We start from the raw sequence: 22,089 nt of genomic DNA on the forward strand, positions 1-22,089 counted from the left end.
TTTGTTAAAACACTCAGTCATATTTATATTTCATCTCCAAAATTTTTAATTTTTTCTTCTTTCTTTTTTATAAAGATTAATTTATTTAGTTGAAACGCAGAGTTACAGAGAGGCAAAGGCAGCAGAGGCAGCAGAGGCAGAGAGACAGAGAGAGAGAGAGAGAGGTCTTCCACCCCCTGGTTCACTCATCAAATGGCTGCAATGGCTGGAGCTGAGCCAGTCAGAAGCCAGGAGCAAGGAGCTTCTTCCAGGTCTCCCACGTGGGTGCAGGGGCCCAAGCACTTAGGTCATCTTATACTTTTCCAAGCCATAGCAGAGAGTTGGATCAGAAGTGGAGCAGCTGGGACTTGAACCTGATCCCATATGGGGTACTCGCACTGCAGGCAGAAGCTTTACTCGCTATGTCATAACACCAGCCCCTACTTGGTTCTTCTTAATGAATTCTATCTCTTTAGTGGTATTTTTCTTCATGCAACTAATTGGTTTCTTCATTTCTTTAATCTATCTGGATTCTCTTGCATCTCATTGAGTTTCCTTATAGACCTTATTTTGAATTTTATATCTGTCATTTTGTAGATTCCTTCAGTTCAAGATCTAATTCTAGAGGATTATTGTGTTCTTTTGAAGATATCATGCTACTTTGATTCTTCTTGTCTCCTTTCTTGTCTTGTTGATATCTACACATTTGGTTTATTCTTCCCTTCTTATTTATGGGGTAGGTTTATTGGAAAAGAGTTTATGACTTAACTAGAATGCAGGGTATCACTAGACTTGTTAATTTGTTTTTGATGCTAGGTGAGCCCAGGAGTGTAGTCTGAGTGATTTTCTTTTTGTCTTAATCAATGTCAACTGTGTCTGTAAGTGACACAGTGGTCTAATCTGCTGCATTTTTTAGGGATACAAGTGTAGCTTTGAGGGGCCGGCACCGTGGCTCACTTGGTTAATCCTCCACCTGCCACGATGGCATCCGATATGGGCACTGGGTCTTGTCCCGGTTGCTCCTCTTCCAGTCCAGCTCTCTGCTGTGGCCCAGGAGGGCAGTGGAGGATGGCTGAAGTGCTTGGGCCCCTGCACCCGCATTGGAGACCAGGAAGAAGTACCTGGCTTCTGGCTTCGGATCGATGCAGTGCCGAACGTAGCGGCCATTTGGGGGGTGAACCAATGGAAGGAAGACCTTTCTCTCTGTCTCTCTCTCTCACTGTCTAACTCTGTCAAATCAATAAAAATAAATAAATAAATAAGTAACAACCTTAAAAAACCAAGTGTGGCTTTGAGATAAATAAGGATTTTCTTGGATGTGTACCTTTGGCCCACAGAGAGTTTGTTGTCAGTCTCCCTGGAAAATATGATAACCAGGGTCTTGTTCTTGGAGCTGAGGGAGACAAGGGTGGCTGTCCCCTTTTCCTATACTCAAGCCTGAGGGATTCCTGGGCTTGTAGGACCAATTAGTGTGGTTGTAGGACTGTGTGATATGAATGGACCCTTTCTCAGATCCTGCTAGGAGATTCCAACTGGTGCTGTGGCTTATAACACCAACAGTGGTAGGATTAGAAGATGTGAAGTGAATCCTGTTCCAGTGCTACAGGGTGACTAGAAGGTATACAGGTGATTTTACTGTGGAATATTTGAGACCAGAGAGGTGGAATGGGAGTGGGCTCTTCACCATGTCCACCAGGTGGATTCCAGTAGTACCAAGAAATTTAGATTGAATTGTTACAAGCCTGGTGTTGCAGTATATAGTGGGGCCATTATCCAGATCTCGCATGGTGGTAGCAAATTTTTTTATGGGCTACTTCTGGTGTTAGCCTCTAGCAGCTTAGATGAACACTCTAGGCTCATGTGAGTGTGTGAGTGTAGCTCTGCGACTAATGCCCCAAAACTCCCACATTTGCACGATGCAAGGGATCTGTCCTTTTCCTGACATGTTCCCTGACTCTGACTAAGATGGTGATAGGAGCAGAATAGAGGTACTATGTGTGGCTTTTTGCTGCTAAGTATGACTCTCTGTGTGGATGGAGGAGGGGAGGAGAGGAAAACAAGGAAACATGCCTGCTTCAAGCTCGGCAGTTGCTCAGACCCCAATCAGTTCTCCAGGCTGAAGTAAAAGTCAATGGTGTCTGTGGATTTCCCTCTCAGCTAAAACTGCAAGCAGAAGAATGTGCAGCAATTTCTTCCTGCTTTGAGTTTGTAAGATGGCAGCTCACAGCCAGCAGCTGGCTGCACTGCATGGCTGGCTGCTGCAGTGTTTCTACCTTCTCTCCTCTTGTCTCATAAGTCATTTTTTCTTTGTTTTTCTTCTTCACCAAATTTCTGTCAATAAGACCTCTGGAAATATAACCCTACCTTTATTCTTTTCATATCCCAGAACAGCTTAAGTTAGTGTGGCTATACTCTATTCAACCATCTTATATCCTACAAGAAATGCTTCTTCTAATTAGTGGAGGAAGGAGACATATGGTATAGTGTACACTTGTTTTCCTTCCTTTTGGTTTTTCCTACAATATTCATATCTTTATTGTGACATTCACTCCTTCCACTTGCAGCCAATGTGCTTTTAGACTATTGGATTCCACCATGAACTCCAAATGTGGACATTGATTGACACAAATTCATTAAATCCTCTCAGTACTTGTGCCCCCCAGTCATAGGCATTTTGGGAGAGGGGCTGAGATGTCAGGGAGCATGTCATCTAAGGCAATCTGATAGACATGGTTCTCAGAACCAGTCTCTCTATCCTTCTTGATGGTGTGATGTATGGATGTGAAGCTTGGAACTTCTGGAGTTAATTTGTCTCAAAGACAGAAGCTGATCTTAGCACAAAGCGAGAACTGTGTGCGGCATAGCAAAATTTCCCTTAAGGGAAACTTGGTCTAGCAGAAAAGCCAATGGTAGACTCCACCTGGCCCCTGCACTTCCAATTACATGAATTAGCAATGCCCTTTATTACTTGTCTCAGATTGAATAAGAATGTCTGTTACTTACAACTGAAATCTGTCTAATGCACATATATTATTCAATAAGTCTTCTTGAGATAACTAGCTTCCTGCTTTGTTCCTTAAGTCAAATAAACTCCAGTTGAATTTAGATGCACATGTAGAAAAATAAACTGCAATAGGACATTAGAAAATAGATATGGGGTCTTGTGTTGCAGCACAGCAGGTTAGGAATCTTAGCTTTTCCCCTTTAATTCCAGCCAGCTGCTAATGCATCTGGGAAAGGAACAGATGCTGGCTCACAAACTTGGGTACCTGTCATCTGTGTGGAATTCCCTGATGGAGTTCCTTGATCCTGGCTTTGACCTGGCTGAGTCATGGTTGCTACAGACATTTGAAGATCTTTCTATCTCCTCTCTTAGTTTCTCTATCATCTATCTATCTATCTATCTATCTATCATCTATATACTATCAACTGTTTATCACTTGTCATTTATCACTTATTTATCTATCTCTGTCACTCTGCTTTTAGAATAAAAAATAAATCTTTTTAAGAAAAGAAAATAGGTAAATGAAATCCCTTTGAAAAGTTTGTGTTAGACAAAAGGAAGGAATATATAACTCCAAAATTACATTTGTAGCATTAAGCGGAGTCCACATGACCAAAATTTTTTGACACTCTGTATTTTGAACAAGCTATCAATGAGTCACAAAATGAAGCTCTCTTTTCGTGGATAGACGCTTAGTTCAGTTCAATTAATCAGGTCTACATTTCTTGAGATATGCTTCAAGTGATGCATGATACCCACCATACCCCATACTCTGCAAAACACTCTTTGGAAGTTTTCAATTACAACAACAAACAAATAATAATGGCATAATCATCTCTTTTAAATGTTCTTAAATGGAAAGCATAAATTATTTACCACTAATATTATCATGACTCTACTTATATTTCTTATTAACAATGAATGATAGATTAGATTAGAGTGGATTACCAGAAATAGGAAGATTAATCAGCTTGGGTACTTAATGACCCAGAATGCTTTGTTAATGATTTCAGTGAGTAATTGTGTTTGATGTTGCTCTCTTGTGAATTTACCTTTATGCTTCAGTATTATAACATCTGGCTTATATTCTTTTAACTCAGAAAGTTATCTTTCTTGGAACTGCCTAGTCAAGAAGCTGCTGAAATTTGTAATAATTTGAATCCCATTTCAGTAATAAACAAATGAGAGTTGAAATCAAATCTTTGTGCCAGAGTAGCAGAATATGATATATTGCATACCTTGGTGAAAAGAGCAGCTTTCTACATCCAATATCTGACAATAATGGAGACAAAAAACAGACACAGTAAAGAGAGTCTTAGTCTGTTTTGGCTGCTGTAACACAATACCTTGCACTGAATGAACAACAGACATTTATATCTCACAGTTCTGAGGACATGAAATCAAAGATCAAGACGTTAGTGTGGTGGAGGCCTGTTCCTCAGAGATGACACCTTCAATATATTCTCACCTAGCCGAAGCAGCAAGGGAGCTCCGGCAAGCCTTTTTTTTTTTTTTTTTTAATAAGGCAACTGATCCAATTTATGGGGCTGAAGCCCACATTTTTAATCATTTTTCACAGGCTCCATCTCTTAAAATTTTCACATCAGTTATCAGGTTCCAATATATAAATTTTGGGGGGACATGAGCATTCAGACCATAGCACACCACCACTCCTTATTTTGCAACTAAAACATTTTTAAAAGACTATTTTCTTATTTGAAAATCAAAGTTATTGGGTGGGGGGATAGATCTCTTCCATCCATTGGGATAGCCATTGTGGCCAGGACTGGGCCAGGCCAAAGCCAGGAGCCAGGAGCTTCATCTTGGTCTCCCATGTGGGTGGCAAGAGACCAAAATGTTGGGTCATCTTCTGTTGCATTTCTCAGGCCATTAACAGGAAGCTGGATTGGAAGTGGAGCAGTCAGGACAGGAACTGGAGTCCATGTGAGATGTCAGTGTCACAGTTGGTGGCTTACCCGCTATGCCACACGTTAGTCCAAGAATATTTAAATTTTCTTCACTCATCCAAAAATATTAAGAATGGAATGGGAGAGGGAGTGGGAGATGGGAGGGGTGTGGGTGGGAGGGAAGTTATGGGGGGAGGAAAGCCATTGTAATCCATAAACTGTACTTTGGAAAATTATATTTACTAAATAAAAGTGTTTATAATAAAAAAGAATTTATATAGTATGTGCTGTATATTTGTGATAAAATACCAAAACATACTAGTTAGATGATGGCTGTGCACTTGTAGAAGTGAAAAGCTAATGGAAAAATCAATATTGGTCAAGTAATTACAATTTAGTAAAATGATTACAAGAAGCAATGTTCCACTTGGAAAATAAATAAATACAGTAAATTTAAGCAACATCTAAATATGTCACTTCCTCAGTGATTAAAAAACAATCATATAATGTTAGAGTTAGAAAGGAATTATAAAATCAAGTATTTTACTAATATGAAAACTGGTATAGAACATTAAATAATTTGCTCTGCAATCAGCCAGCACTAGCAGAGAGAGGTAGAACTGGAAGTAGATTATCTGAGTCCTAGTCCAGTGTTTTTTCCATCAGATTGTGCTGCTGTTCTATAGTACTGGACATTTGTATTGATCTTGGTAAATCCCTTTTTCATATTCAAGAAATATTCATTATTGGGAAGATAATATTTTATAAACATTTCTATATTCCTTTATGTGGCTTGTGCGAAGAAGAAATAGAACACATAGTACAGCCAGCCAGGAACTGAGCTACTGAGCTTTTTTGTTCCTATAAGGTTTTACTTCAATTTCAAGAGGCTTTTATATGAATCAATATGCATCTATTTATACTAGAAGATTTCCCTGTAGGCTAATTAATTCGTGCATGGAAATTGTTTTACCAGAACAGATCTTCAATGAAGCAAATAAGTTCATTGAAAGGGTAATGCTTTGCACGCATCAACTTAGATTTTAGATTGACAGGGTAGAACGAATCTTTATTGAACCACCTCAGGGTTATTAGTTGTCGATAGCTTCCAAAAAACTTTTAAACGCCTATGCTGTTGAAGAGCTTGGTATAAATAATGCCCACATCACTTGTGCTCAGTTGTGGAACGTGTTATGAAGGGGTAGCACTTCAGTTGATCTGTCTCATTGGTAAGAAGCACAGCCTGTGTTGAAAATTAAGAGAATAGATAATGTTTTCTCTCCAAAAAATTGATAAGTATGTGAGGCGATGTATATGTATATGTAAATTTGCTCCATTCAGCCATTCTAAAATGTATAACTATTTCCAAACATGTTATATACAATAAACATAAACAACAGTCATTTACCAATTAAAAAGTAAACAATTTGGGGGTATTTTTGGGGGGCGGTCTAGTAGTTAAAGCTGTGGGTTAGTCGTCCACATCCCCATCTCAGTGCCTGGTTCAATACCCAACTCTGGCTCCTGATTCCAGCTTCCTGATAATGCAAACCTTTGGAGTCAACAAGTGATGGCTCAAGTCAAGGTAATGGCTCCCCATGTGGGAAAGTTGGATCAAGTTCTTAGCTTCTGACTTTGTCCCTCCTACCACTTACCATTGCAGCCATTTAGGAGTGAACAAATGGATGGGAACTCTTTTTGTCTTTCTCTTTCAAATAAATAATTTTCTAAAATTAAAATAAATAACTGCGTTCTTAGAAATAAATAAATACTGTTTAAATGCAAATGCAAGAAAAGAAGCACATCCTGAATGACAAATTACTAAAATCAATTCTGATTAGACATGTGAGGAAATGGAATTGTTGTAACAAAAATATTGCCTTAGAAAATGTTAGATTTGGCATATTCATTGTTAGTAAATAGCTGAAACCCTCTGAACAATTTTGTTTCTTGGTAATAATTTGCCTTTCTAAGTGATTTACGTTTTCAGGAGGTTGTTTTTTCTATGCTAAGGGAAGTTATAAAGTAATAAAAAAAACTTCTGCATATTAAACATCTCAAAATATAGCAGTTTGGGGCAAAGTTTTTTTTAAAGATTTATTTATTTATCTGAAGGCAGAGTTACAGAGAGGCAGAGGCAGAGAGAGAGAGAGAGAGAGAGAGAGAAAGAGAGGTCTTCCATCTGCTGTTTCACTCCGCAAATGGCCCCAATGGCCAGAGCTGGGCCTATCTGAAGGCAGGATCCATGAGCCAGGAGCTTCTCTGGGTCTCCCACGTGGGTGCAAGGGCTCAAGGATTTGGGCCATCTTCTCTTGCTTTCCCAAGCCATAGAAGAGAGCTGGATCAAAAGTGGAGCAGCCAGAACTTGTAACTGGCTCCCATATGGGATATTGACCCTGCAGGTGGTGGCTTTACAGTGTTGGCCCTTGGCAAAGCTTTTCTGAATGGAAAGCTGAAGATAGAAAGTAGCCCAGCTGTGCCTTTCACATGACACCTGAGACTTCCATGACAGATGTTTGTGTTAGGCTTTACTATACAGAGAAATCTGAGAGTACTCCAAAGAGTATGTTTAAAATGGAATTAACAGATAATTTTATATAGGTACAAAAATCTTGAGATACATAATAGCTTTTGGATAATATGCATTTACAGGAATTTTAATTTAATTTTAGAATATTTCTTTATCTGGAAGGCAGAGAGAGACAGAGAGAGAGAGAGAGAGAGAGAGAGAGAGAGAGAACACTGTCTTTTGTCTGGCCTCCAATATGGATTACAAGGGCTCAGGTACTTCGGCCATCTTCTGCCTTCCCAAGCACATTAACAGAAAGCTGGATAGAAAGTAGAGCAGCTGGGACTCAAACCAGTATTTGTTGTTTCACAACATGAGCCCCTTTCCATGAACTTTTAGAAGAGCCCTTGTATTATAATCCTCGCAGAACCAGTCATGAGCATGTCTGTACTGAAGAAGACTTATTTTATTCTCTTTTACTGTTGACCAAAAATGTGTTACTCAGTTTAAAATTTTCCTATCAGCTCAGCTTTTCCCCTGGACACCCACCAAAATGTACCACTGTGGCACTTATGATATTGTGTATTAGGATATGTGCATCTTCACTGATGACACATACCCTGCCCAGAACACAGCCTTAATATCATTGTATGCTGTTAACTCTCATAGGACAACATTGAGGAGTTCAAATGTATCACATTCTGCTGTCTTTATTAGGATAATAATTGCAGTACACCAAGTAGCATGAATTGATTTTTGAAAAGATGAATATTTTATAAATTTAAAAGCATTTTTATATTTTAGAACATATTATTTAATGTATTTAGCAATAACTAACATTTATTAACTTTTCCTCGCTGCCATATGTGAAATGATCCGGTTATGTCAATGGGCCTAAAGGTATGTTATTCCAGATAACTTGTTGAGCATTCATTTGGTCTGGAGGTTAAGATGCCTGCATGCCACATCAAAGTCCCTAGGTTTGGTTCACAGACCTGGCTCTTGACTCCAGTTTACTATTTTTTTTTTTTTGACAGGCAGAGTGGACAGTGAGAGAGAGAGACAGAGAGAAAGGTCTTCCTTTACTGTTGATTCACCCTCCAATGGCCACTGCGGCCGGCGCGCTGCGGCCTGCGCACCGCGCTGATCCGAAGGCAGGAGCCAGGTGCTTGTCCTGGTCTCCCATGTGGGTGCAGGGCCCAAGCACTTGGGCCATCCTCCACTGCCTTCCCGGGCCACAGCAGAGAGCTGGCCTGGAAGAGGGGCAACCGGGACAGAATCCAGTGCCCCGATCAGGACTAGAAACCGGTGTGCCGGCGCCGTAAGGCCGAGGATTAGCCTATTGAGCCGTGGCGCTGGCCTCCAGTTTAGTATTAATGAAGATCCTGGGAATCAGCTGATGATGGCTCAAGTAATTTGCTTCTTGCCACTCACGTGGGAGAACTAGGACTTCTTTCCTGTCTCCTGACTTCTTTACACCAGCTGGGTCCTGGTTACTGTGGACATTTGCAGAGTGAGTCAATGGTTGGGAGTCAGTCTCTCTCTCTCTCTTTCTCTCTCTCTCTCTCTTTCTCTCTCTCTCTCCCTCTGATCAATATTTAAAAATAGACAATTCTTCTTCTACCCTCCCCCCCAACCAACACTAATTCTCAGTTGTCAGATAAGACTTCCCTTCACTACTGCTTTCTGAAATCTTCTATAGATCATGGAATCATTCCACACCCCCATTTGTGACACACTGTTGTGCACCAAATCACTCTTATCATAATTTTGGATGATTAGTTGAAATGTTTAGATTCTAAGTTTCTGAAAATTCTCCATTTCAATGATCTTGTTCTGCAACTGCCTTAGCCATTTCTTCACATGATCCATTGCTTAAACCAATTCATAGTTTCAATTCCATCCATCTTCAACCAACATTGTCAATATTTCAACCTCATTCTCTGCAGGATGAGCTACAACTCAAAATGCCTTCAACTATACAGACATCCATTAATTCCACCACATTTTTACTGTTTGTCCACTTATACCATGTCCTTACATACTTCCTTGTCCAAATTAAATACTATGATCCATGATGATGTTCATTTTCTTTCCCTTCTTCTCGTTTACTTGGAAAAACCCCAGCCTAATTAAATCCACACTCCCAGGACATATTCACATCGCTGAAAATGAAGAAAAAAAACGCATCTATGATGACTTCTCTCTCTTTAAATTTATAGCTACTTACTTCAAATAGGACTTTAATGTTGCTCCTGTCTTTCTCTGTTTTCTTTCTTTTTTAAAACTTTTATTTAATGAATATACATTTCCGAAGTACAGCTTATGGATTACAATGGCTTCCCCCCCCCATAACTTCCCTCCCACCCACAACCCTCCCATCTCCCGCTCCCTCTCCCCTTCCATTCACATCAAGACTCATTTTCAATTATCTTTATCTACAGAATATCAATTTAGCATATATTAAGTAAAGATTTCAACAGTTTGCTCCCACACAGAAACACAAAGTGTAAAATACTGTTTGAGTACTAGTTATAGCATTAAATCACAGTGTACATCACATTTAGGACAGAGATACTACATGAGGAGTAAGTGCACAGTGACTCTTGTTGTTGACTTAACAAATTGACACTCTTGTTTATGGCATCAGTAATCACCCTAGGCTCTCGTCATGAGTTGCCAAGGCTATGGAGGCCTTTTGAGTTCGCAGACTTTGATCTTATTTAGACAAGGTCATAGTCAAAGTGGAAGTTCTCTCCTCCCTTCAGAGAAAGGTACCTCCTTCTTTGATGATCTGTTCTTTCCACTGGGATCTCACTCGCAGAGATCTTTCATATAGGGTGGTTTTTTTTTTTTTTTTTTTTTTTTTTTTCTGCCAGAGTGTCTTGGCTTTCCATGCCTGTAATACTCTCATGGGCTCTTCAGCCAGATCTGAATGCCTTAAGGGCTGATTCTGAGGCCAGACCCTAATCCATTCAGTAACCCACTCACAGACATGCCCATTGCAACCAGTTTTTTTTTCAAGCCTCCAAAATAATCTTTATATTTCTTATTTTCAGATGATGTCTTTGCATCCCTGGGTCATTGAAAAAATAGAAGCAATAACAAACATTTCATATGATCTGTCAACCATATCTACCCACCTATTTGTATGCACCCATTCCCATATAGTCTACGTAGAAAAGCAATTACCACTGATGAACTATTTATACTGGTTCTCATGTTTCTTCAAGTTTCTACTCTCTAGATCCTGCCCATAAGCATATAGATGCACTGCTTTTGCTTTAATATTTTAAAAGATATTTCTACTCCCTTTTGAAGTAAAACTTCTCAAGAATTGCCTATATCTGCTCTTTCCAAAATTCTTTACCATTGTTTATTTTTAATCATTTATTTATTTATTATTTTACTTATTTAAAAGGCAGAGTAATAGAGAAAAAGAGAGATCTTCCTTCTTGTGGTTCACTCTCCAAATGCCCTAATCAGCCAGGGCTTGGTCAGGCTGAAGCCAGGAACTCAATCCAGGTATCCCGTATGAGTGTCGGGATCCAACACTTTAACCATTATTTGATGCCTCCCAGAGTGCACACTAACAGAAAGCTGGAATCAGACACAGAACCAAATCTTGAACCCAGACACACTGGCAGAATCTTAACTGCTGAGCCAAATTCTCTACTCACGTACTCTTCTCCTCCAACATACACACTGTGTTTCTTAAACTAATTCCAAAAAAGCAATTTGCCATCAATCACTCCAATGAAAACAGCTCTCAGCAAGGTTATGAATGGCTCTATATTACTAAATATGGTCTTCATCTCACTTTTCCTATCAGCAGCACTCCTTTGTGTCATTTATCTTCCAGGATGCCACACACTTATAGTTTTCCTCCTCCCTCCCTTGCTTCTCCCTTCCCTGTCTCTTTTGCTATTTCTCGTTCATTTATTTCTGTGACCCAGGCTAGGGCTTCAAACTTCATTTCTATCCACATCACACTCTGGGTGATGTCCCCCAACCCTATTGCTTTGAAAATCACTAAGGACTACTCTATATAAGTCTTTCCCTGTCCTTATACCTCAATTTTCCATCTGCATATTCTTTCAATTGAGCATCTTGAACCTAACTTTTCAAAAATCAAACTCCTGAATTCCACCTTCAAATTTGTTACACCCTATAATTTTCTCCATCTCAGTAAATAACAACGCCTTCCTTGTTACTCAAACCAAAAATTTTATTGTCATTTATTAAAGATTTGTTTATTTATTTGAAATGCAGAGTAACAGGGAGGGGAGAGAGAGAGAGAGAGAGAGAGAGAGAGAAATCTTTCATCCCTAGTTCACTTCCTAAATGAATGTAATGGCAGGTGCTGCACCAAGCAAAAGGCAAGAGACTGGAACTCTGTCTTGGTCTCTCACATGGGTGGCAAGTACCGAAGCACTTGAATCATCATTTGTTGCTTTCCAAAGTGCATTATCAGGGAGCTGGCTCAAAAATGAAGCAGCTGGGACTCAATTCGGGGTTCATGGGATGCCAGGATTGCAGGAGTGGCTTAACTGGCTGCACCACAAAGCTGGACCCTGTAATCATTTTTAACATCTCCTTTTCTCTCTCATTTGGTATTAAATCTGTGAACAAGTCCTTTGGACTTTACCTCAATTTTCATCCAGAATCTGATTACTCCTTACCACCTTCATTGTTACTACCTTTGTCTAAGCTATAACTTATAAGATGGCCAAAATAGTGGACCAGATAATTCTAATAGCCTTCTTATTGATCCCCCTGGCTCTGTCTTTGAGTTATTCAACTATTCTCAAGCAGTAGCCTGGGTCGTCTGGTCAAAATATAAATCAAACCCTCTTACTCTACTTTTCATTGTTCTACAGGGCTTCGCTCCCTGTTTCATCTGTGAACTTCAGACCTATTGCATTTGCTGTGCTCCCTCCCTAAAATACTATTTTCCAGATATTTACATAGTTTTCCATCTATCTTCTTTCAATTATCTATTCAAGTATCATTAAGCTACAGATAATTTCCATAATCACTATTTATAAAACAGCAACCCCTTTAATAAACAATTTGCATCTACCATTTTCTCCCAATCAGCTTCTCTCCCTGTAGCAATTATCATTACCTAGCATATATTATATTTGTTTGTTTGTTTATGATTCCCCATTGTAACTAGAATGTACATTTCATAAGAACAGGATCCTGGTTTTATTCTTTCATATTTTAACTTTTATTTAATAAATATAAATTTTGAAAGTACAACTTTTGATTATAGCAGCATTTCCCCCCAATAACTCCCCTCGCACCTGCAACCATCCCATTTCCCATTCCCTCTCCCATCCCATTCTTCATCAAGATTCATTTTCAATTATATTTATACACAGAAGATCAACTTAGTATATACTAAGTAAAGATTTCAACAGTTTGCACCCACAAAGACACACAAAGTATAAAGTATTGTTTGAGTACTAGTTATACCATTAATTCTCATAGTACCACACATTAAGGACAGAGGTCCTACATGGTAGAGCAGGTGCACAGTGATTCCCAATGTTGTTTAACAACTGACACTCTTATTTTTGATGTCAGTAATCACCCGAGGCTCTTGTCATGAGCTGTCAAGGCTATGGAAGCCTCTTGAGTTCACCAACTCTGATCTTATTTAGACAAGGTCATAGTCAAATTGGAAGTTCTCTCCTCCCTTCAGAGAAAGGTACCTCCTTCTCTGATGGCCCGTTATTTCCATTGGGATCTCACTCACAGAGATCTTTCATTTAGGTCTTTTTTTTGCCAGAGTGTCTTGGCTTTCCATGCCTGAAATATTCTCACGGACTTTTTAGCCAGATCAAAATGCCTTAAGGGCTGATTCTGAGGCCAGAGTGCTGTTTAGGACATCTGCTATTCTATGAGTCTGCTGTGTATCCCACTTCCCATGTTGGATCATTCTCTCCTTTTTAATTCTATCAGTTAGTATTAGCAGACACTAGTCTTATTTATGGGATCCCTTTTACTCTTCATCCTATCATTATGATCAATTATGAACTGAAACTGATCACTTTAACAAGTAAGATGGCATTGGTACATGCCACTTTGATTGGATTGAATTGGAATCCCCTGGCACATTTCGAGATCTACCATTAGGGGTAAGTCCAAGTGAGCATGTGCCGAATTGTACATATCCTCCCTCTATTATTCCCACTCATATTTAACAGGGACCACTTTTCAGTTAAATTTAAATGACTAAGAATAATTGTGTGTTAATTAAAGAGGTCAACCAATGGTATTAATAGAACAAAAAGTACTAAAAGGAATAAAATAATAAGTTGTTCCTCTACAGTCAGGCATGGAATCAACCTAAATGACCATCAACAGAAGACTGGTTTGTGGGGAGCAACTGGGAGCAACTCGGACTAGACTAAGTTACTGGAATTAAGACTTATTCTATGCATCTGCTCTCCCACAATATGGCGCTGAGAAGGGAGTAGCAACTTCTACGCTGCTGCCTCTCGCCAGCTTGGGTGATGACCTGCAGGAGCTGATCCTGCTCCTGATTGGAGGAGAGCAGCGTACTCGGCGTGTGGGTAGCAGAGTTGGGATTGGTGGAAGAGGACTATAAAGGAGGAGAGAGACAACATGCACCAGGAACATCTATCTGAAGGAACACCTGTGCAGCCCCCGAGAGAGCCAGCCAGCGGTGTGCCGCTCCCCCGCGGAAGTGGGGAAAGTGGCTAGGGGGAACCGCCCTTCCACGGAGGTGGAAGGGTCGGTAGCCAACCCGGGAAGAACCAGCAGCAAACCCGGGGAGGGCCGAGCAGACGAAAGAACAACGCAGGGTCCTGTGTCGTTCCTCCACGAAGACGGGGAGCGACACTGGTTAAAGAAATTATGGGATATATAATCTATAGAATACTATACAGCAGTAAAAAATGAAATCTGGTCATTTGCAACAAAATGGAGGAGTCTGGAAAACATCATGCTGAGTGAAATGAGCCAGTCCCAAAGGGAGAAATATCATATGTTCTCCCTGATCAGTGACAACTAGCTGAGCATGTAAAAGGAAACCTGTTGAAGTGAAATGGACACTATGAGAAACAATGTCTTGATCAGCCCTTGTACTGACTGTTGAGGATCTTGGTTTTAACTGATTTTCCCCACTCTCTGGAGCAGCTCGTTTCTCAGTAGAAGTACAATAAATAATTGTTGAATAAAAGAACGGATATAACTTAATAGTACCATATTACTTTGAAGTACATAATAGTATTATTTTCATTTAATTATTTTTTTTATTTGAAAGACAGAATTACAGAGAGGTAGAGACCGAGAGAGAGAGAGTTCTTCCATCCTCTGGTTCACATACCAATGGCCTCAATGGCTGGGGCTGAGCCTATTTGAAGCCAGGAGCCAAGAGCCTCCTCTGGGTCTCCCACATGGGTGCAGGGGCTCAAGCTCTTAGGCCATCTTCCACTGCCTTCCTAGGCTATAGCAGAGAGCTGGATTGGAAGTGGAGCAAGCGGGACTCAAACGGCGCCCATATGGGTTGTTGGAGCTGTAGGCCAGGGCGTTAACCCACTGTGCCATAACACCAGCCTCAATAATAGTATCATTTTAATTTAACAGATGAGAAAATTTAGCCTGAGACAAAGTAAATCATATTTCCTAAATCAGAAGGACTACACCTGCATTTAAACTCAGAACTGTTTGACTGAATATTCCAGATCATCACCACTATGCTATTTATAAGTCCTTTAAGAACATAACATCATTTCAGAAAGACATAATCCAGTATTTCTATTTTGCAAACACTATTTTTTGATATTTTCATTTTTTATATTTATTTATTTGTTTGAATGGAAGAGTCACAGAGATTGAGAGAGAGAGAGAGAGAGAGAGAGAGAGATCTTCCATCCTCTGGTTCACTACCCAAATGGCCCAAATGACCACAACAGCCGGGAATGGGTCAGACTGATGACAGAAGCTCAGAACTCCATCTGGCATTCCCATGTGGGTGGAGGGACCAAAGCACTTGGGTTATTCTCAGCTTCTTTCCCAGGCACACCATCAGGGAGCTGGATCAGATGTAGTGTAGCCAAGAATTGAACAGGTGCCCAACGTGCTTGAAATAAACAAGAAATAGAAATAATTTTTCTTCTATAGTTAGCTTAGTGAACAGTTTGAATAAACCTGATCTTTTTTCCTTTGTTCCTGTAAAAAACTGAAAATTATTTTTCTCCAAATGTAGCAATGTTCCTTTTTGTGTGGAAGTATATGCTTTTTTATGTTGTTTGAGGAACTATTCTCATTGCACTATATTTATTCAAATGAAGAAAAGATTAAAAACTTCCAACTCCCACAGTAGAGATGCAATTTTTCTGATCTGAATGAATCAAGAATCCAGGTGCTTAATTCTAGCTTGCTCAAAGCAGTATAACAACATACATCCAAGTGCACACACATACACCATACACAGCATACATACTCAAAAAAGGTATGGAAAGGCTAGGTGCACTATGTCAGTCCTCTCACTTGCTGGAAAGACTAGTGGGTGTCTTCTGGAAAGAGAGTAGGAAGCTTGTCTCATGAACCTTACCTTTTTCACAGTTTTTATTTTTAATATAGAAAGGAATAAAATTCCCAGTTCATTTGAGTTATTAGCTTTAGAATAGCTTTGTTCTAACTGCACCAGTTCAGGATCGTGTCAGTAGCTAGGGATCAGAGAAATGCCTTCCACTTTTTACTCACAGAGTGTGTCATTCTCTGTTTCTTGGAGATAATTTCACAAGATTCAGGCCTTTGCTACTTTTTTTCCTTTCTAAACAATATTACTTGTTATGCTTGTAGGAAGACCTACCATTCACATATAAGATTTTTCTAGAGGAATGTTTTATAATATCAGACAAAATTGGATAAATCCACAGCTAAACGCTTCATTTCCACAAATACCCCAAATCTGCCATCTCTTTATACATCTCTAACATCACCATTCACCTGGAAACTTTGAAATCTGTAACTCCTTCTTCTTTGAATTAATATTTTTTGAATTTAATATTTATTTATCACTTCCTATGTTAAAGACATTGTGCTAAACTCTGGGGGAGTAGTTGTGACTAAGTTCCATTTACTTTGCACTGTCTTTAATTTTAAATGTTGCCTATAGGTGTAAGTTCTCCCTACTTCTAGCATCTTGGTTCTGTTGATCACCCTTTCATGCTTGTGTTGCTGTGCCAATCCTTGCAATTAGAATGCTTTACAAGCACTGACTTGACTCCGTTTTGAAGTAGGAACTATACATTCTCAATTCCCTTTCTCTGGCAGTTCATTCAGTGTTTACTCAGCCACTACTGTTTTTTAGTTTCCCATGCTGGGGCCAGATATCTAGAAGTCGGGACTATACCTATGCCCTGGAGCCATGGAAAATATTAAAATTAACCAGTTTCCAGGAATCTCAGGAAACCTGGCTTCCCCAACATCTGCTTCCAATAGAGAACTGCTTCCTCCTGTTCCTTTTGCTTTTCCCCTGTTCCCAGGTGCAATTTCCTGTGTGTCGCTGAATGCCAGCCAACTGTCATTCAGAGCTGTAACAAAGAATTCTACCTTTTGTCTATCCAAGTGTCTTTGTGTTGTGTCCTTAATCAAAACAATCTGTAAATTTTATAAAAAACATCTCCGGATTCCAAAATGAATGAATAGGGAAAAGACGTGTTGCTCTTGACTAGCAGAAGAAAAGCAGAGGAAGGGTATTCCCAGGGAAGAGTTGGGGAGAAGTTTGCAGTGAAAATTCTACGGAAGTAAGAGGAATGCTGCAGAGCATCATGGAAGGTGCAGACACATAGCAACTAGTGGGAACACCTCACGACTCTCGCAATCAGGGACTGGAGGAGATGACAGCTTTGGAGAGCAAGGTGCAAACAGACTGAAAGCAGTGCATGCCACGGGTGATATTGCCTGAGGGAGACCTTGTGGACCACACTGTCTTTGAGTCAGGCCAGGAGCCCCAAAGAGGGCAGGGCTCCCTCCTAAACCAATGAAAGAAGAGTACATTTCTTTCTCTCCACTACTCAACAAGAGTGTTGGGGAGGAAGAACTGCTATATTCCTAAAGCTATACCTATGAAATTTGTATTCATTAAAGAAAAGCTTTCTAAAAAAAACCCCTCAATCTTATGTGAATTTTTTTCCTCCATGACATATATGAATTTAACTTATGAATTTGCTTCTCATTGCCTTAAATAATCTTATGATCAGTCTTTTGAATTACTTTTCAGGTGTTTCATCTATCTCTTCATCTTCACATTCTAATGTGAAGTGTTGCATTCCTTCGGGAGATTCAGAGTGTCTTTCTTGTTCTTGCTTCTTGCATTTTTCTTATAGTTCTACATTTGTTTTTAGGCGTTTGTAGAAATACTTGTTGGTTTTCTCCTCTGATGGATTTTGTATTTGACCCATTCCTCTGTGGCTTACTGGAATGTCTGATCTTTCAGTAAATACTCAGAGGTGTTTACTGGATATGGCCAGGGAGCTCTGGTCAGTGGTCAAAAGTAGGGTGAGAACCTGGGGGACACCTAAGTTGGGCATGATAGAACTCCTACTTTGTCAGCAGAGAATAAGGTATGATCATGCCTGTTAGTGTAATCACAACCTCACATTCTCTCTTCCAAAATGATCAATGACTGGAGTTAGCCTACATTGGGTACAGCCCCCTATCCACTCTGGCACATGAACTGCCTTAAGGATCTGTGTGTTCCTCAGTGTGAGCAAAGAACCCTCTGCAATGACCCACTCCAAGCAGTCAGATACATTTTTTTCAAAGAAAACTTTTATTTAATGAGTATGCATTCCATAAGTACAACTTAGGGAATATAGAGATACTTTCCACCATACCCGCCCTCCCATTCCACCTCCTATTCCCTCTCCCATCCCATTATTCATTAAGGTTTGTTTTTTGATTAACTTTATATACAAAAGACAAACTCTATACTAACTAAATATTTCTATAATCTGTACCCCCCCCACACACACATGCAAAGTATAAAGTATTGTTTGAGAACAAGTTTTACAGTTAATTCCCATAGTACAACTTTAAGGGCAGAGGTCCTACATGGGGAGTAAGTGCACAGTGACTCTTATTGTTGATTTAACAATTAACACTCTTTATTTATGATGGCAGTGATCACCCGAGGCCTTGACATAAGCTTCCAAAGCTATGGAAGACTTTTGGGTTCACAAACTCTATCAGTATTTATTCAGGGCCAGAAGCAAAATAGAAGTTCTCTCCTCCCTTCAGAGAAAAGTGCATCCTTCTTTGATGGCCTCTTCTTTCCACTGGGGTCTCACTCACAGAGATCCTTCATGTAGAACATTTTTTGCCACTATGTCTTGGCTTTCCATTCCTGAAATGTTCTCATGGGCTTTTCAGCCAGATCTGAGTGCCTTAGGGGCTTATTCTAAGGTCAGAGTACTGTTTAGGGCATTTGTCATTCTATGAGTCCGCTGTGTGGACTTCTTCCCATGTTGGAACATTCTCTCCTTTTTAATTCTATCTATTGTTATTACCAGACACTGGTCTTATTTATGTGACTCCTTTGACATTTAATCCTGTCTATCTGATCAATTACACACTTAATATGATCACTTTAGTACATAAGATAGCATTAGTACCATCCAGCCTAATGGGATTTGGAGTCCCATGACACATTTTTAGTTTTACTCTTAGGGGTAGATCTGAGGGAATGTGTGCTGAACTGTATAGCTCCTCCCTCTCTTATCCCCACTCTTATTTTTTACTGGAATCTATTTTCAATTGACTTTATACAACTATGATTAATTCTATGTTAAGTAAAGTTTCAACCAATGATATTTAGTAGAAAAATAATTTTAAAAATAAAATAACAAACTGTTCCTTGACAGTCAAGACAAGGACTGTTCAAGTCATTGCTTCTCATAGTGTCTATTTCACTTCTACAGGTTTCCTTTTATGTGCTCTATTAGTTATCTAAAGATAATGTTTTCCAGATTCATACATTTTGTTGCAAATGATCATATTTTTTTTCTTGGACTACTGTGTAGTATTCCTAGAATACATAGCCCACAATTTCTTTGTCCAGTCTTCCGTTGATGGGCATTTAGGTTGATTCCATGCATTAGCTATTGTGAATTGAGCTGTAATAAACATGGAGGTGCAGATAACTCTTTTATTTGCTGATTTCATTTCCCTTGGGTAACTTCCAAGAAGTGGGGTGGCTGGGTTGTATGGTAGGACTATATTCAGATTTCTGAGACATAAGATTGAGGTTTTTAAAAGAAATCAAACAGAAGTATTAAAAGTGGAGAATTCAAAATTTCAAACAAAAAATACAGTGTAGAGTCTTACCAACAGACTTAGTGAATCAGAAAAAAGACTATCTGAGTTAAAAGACAAATATTTTGAAATATTTAAGTCAGACAAAAAAAAAAGTGAAGAAATTAGAAAAATTAAAAAGAGTGCTTTTTGCCAGTGCCATGGCTCACTAGGCTAATCCTCTGCCTGTGGTGCCAGTACTCCAGGTTCTAGTCCCAGTCCCGGTTGGGGAGCCGGTTCTGTCTTGGTTGCTGCTCTTCCAGCCCAGCTCTCTGCTGTGGCCCAGGAAGGCAGTGGAGGATGGCCCAAGTGCTTGGGCCCTGCACCTGCATGGGAGACCAGGAGGAAGCACCGGGCTCCTGGCTTCGGATTGGTGCAGTGCACCAGCCATAGCGGCCATTTGGGGGTGAACCAATGGTAGGAAGACCTTTCTCTCTGTCTCTCTCTCTCTCACTGTCTAACTCTGCCTGTCAAAAAAAAAAAAAAAGAGTGTTTGTGATTTATTTGGTAAAATGACCAGCATACAATTCTTGGGAATCCTGAAGGTATGGAAAGAGAGAACAGATTAGAAGGCCTATTCAGTGAAATAATTTCACAAGACTTCCCTAATTTGGAGAAAGAAAGAGACGTCCAAGTACATGAAGTACATAGAACTTTTCATAGACATACCAGAAAAGACTTCACCACCACAAATTGTAGTCAAGCTTCCAACAGTAAAACATACAGAGAAGATTCTAAAATGTGCACTAGAGAAACAGTAAATTGCCTTCAGAGGATCTCCAACTAAACTCAGCTAATTTCTCATTAAAAACCCTATAGGTTAGGAGAGAATAGAGTAACATAGTCCAAAATTTAAAAGAAAAAAAAAATCAACCTAGAATACTGTACCCTGCAAATTTCTCATTTATGAATGAAGAGTGAAGTAAAGAACTTCCATAATAAACAGAATGAAAGAAATTGGTTCTAGTCACTGCTGCTCTTCTTCTGATTCAGCTCTCTGCTATGGCTTGGGAAAGCATTGGAAGATGGCCCAAGACCTTAGGCCCCTGCACCCAGGTGGGAGACACAGAAGAAGCTCCTGGTTCCTGGCTTCAGATAGGCCCAGCTCTGGTTGTTGCAGCCATTTGTGGAGTGAACCAGTGGATGTAAGAACTTTCTCTCTGTCTCTACCTCTCTATGTCGGTAACTCTACCTCGCAAATAAAAAAAAATATTTAAAAATTAAAAAATAAAAAAACAGGGGCCAGCTCTGTGGCTCAGCAGATTAACACCCTGGCCTGAAGCACCAACATCCCATATGGGCACCCGTTTGAGATCTGTCTGCTCCACTTCTCATCCAGCTCTCTGCTATGGCCTGGGAAAGCAGTAGAGGATGGCTCAAGTCTTTGGGCCCCTGCACCCATGTGGAAGACCCACAAGAAGCTCCTGGCTCTTGGCTTCAGATTGGCGCAGTTCTGGCCATTGCAGCCAATTGGGGAGTGAATCATTGAATGGAAGACCTCTCTCTCTCTCTCTCTCTCTGCCTTTCCTCTCACTGTGTAACTCTGACTTTTGAATAAATAAATAAATCTTTAAAAAATAAATAAAAAACAAAAATATTTTTAAATGAAATAAATGCCATGTCTTTCTCTAAGACAAACTACAAAAATTAAAATATTACATGAAATTGGAAACAAATTATCACTATGAATTTGATTTGTACTATTAAATTTATTAAATATAATGAAATAATAATTAAAATAAATACAATTATAAATATACAAAAAAGAATCTTATAATCTAATAAGGAATTTACACTCCAGTGTGCCAGCAGTGAATACACTCTGATATCTGTAAATAAACTATGTTAGTACCCATGATTTTATTTATCTATAAATTATACATAAGTACTACTATGATGATTATATCATTAGAAAATATACAAAAATAAATTCTTAGATGATGAGATATATAAAGGAAATTGTGTTTTGAAGTGCTTAAAGATGATTACTCCATTAGTTAATATCCCACCACACAGTATAAACTTCATGCAAAGTGCAAGGTAAAGCTAATAAGTATCATTCATTTCTAGGAATTTGCTTGGTATTTTTTCTCTTGTCTCAACTCTTGATAGAATCAGACTCTCAATATTTTCACTATGCTCTGTGGCTGATCAAGAGTTTTATTAACAGTTTGAGCATTCCTAATCTGAAAACACAAAATCAGAAATGTTCCAGAAGTTATGGACCTCATGTCACAAGTGGAAAATTCCACACCTGACCTCGTGTGATGGGTTACAATTAAAACACAGGCACACTAAAAACATAATATAATATTACCTTCAGGATCTGTGTATAAGGTGTATATGAAACACAA

The sequence above is a fragment of the Oryctolagus cuniculus genome, chromosome X (genome assembly GCF_051225735.1).
Source record: "Oryctolagus cuniculus isolate XC-2025 breed Fujian yellow rabbit chromosome X, ASM5122573v1, whole genome shotgun sequence".
Lineage (NCBI taxonomy): Eukaryota > Metazoa > Chordata > Mammalia > Lagomorpha > Leporidae > Oryctolagus > Oryctolagus cuniculus.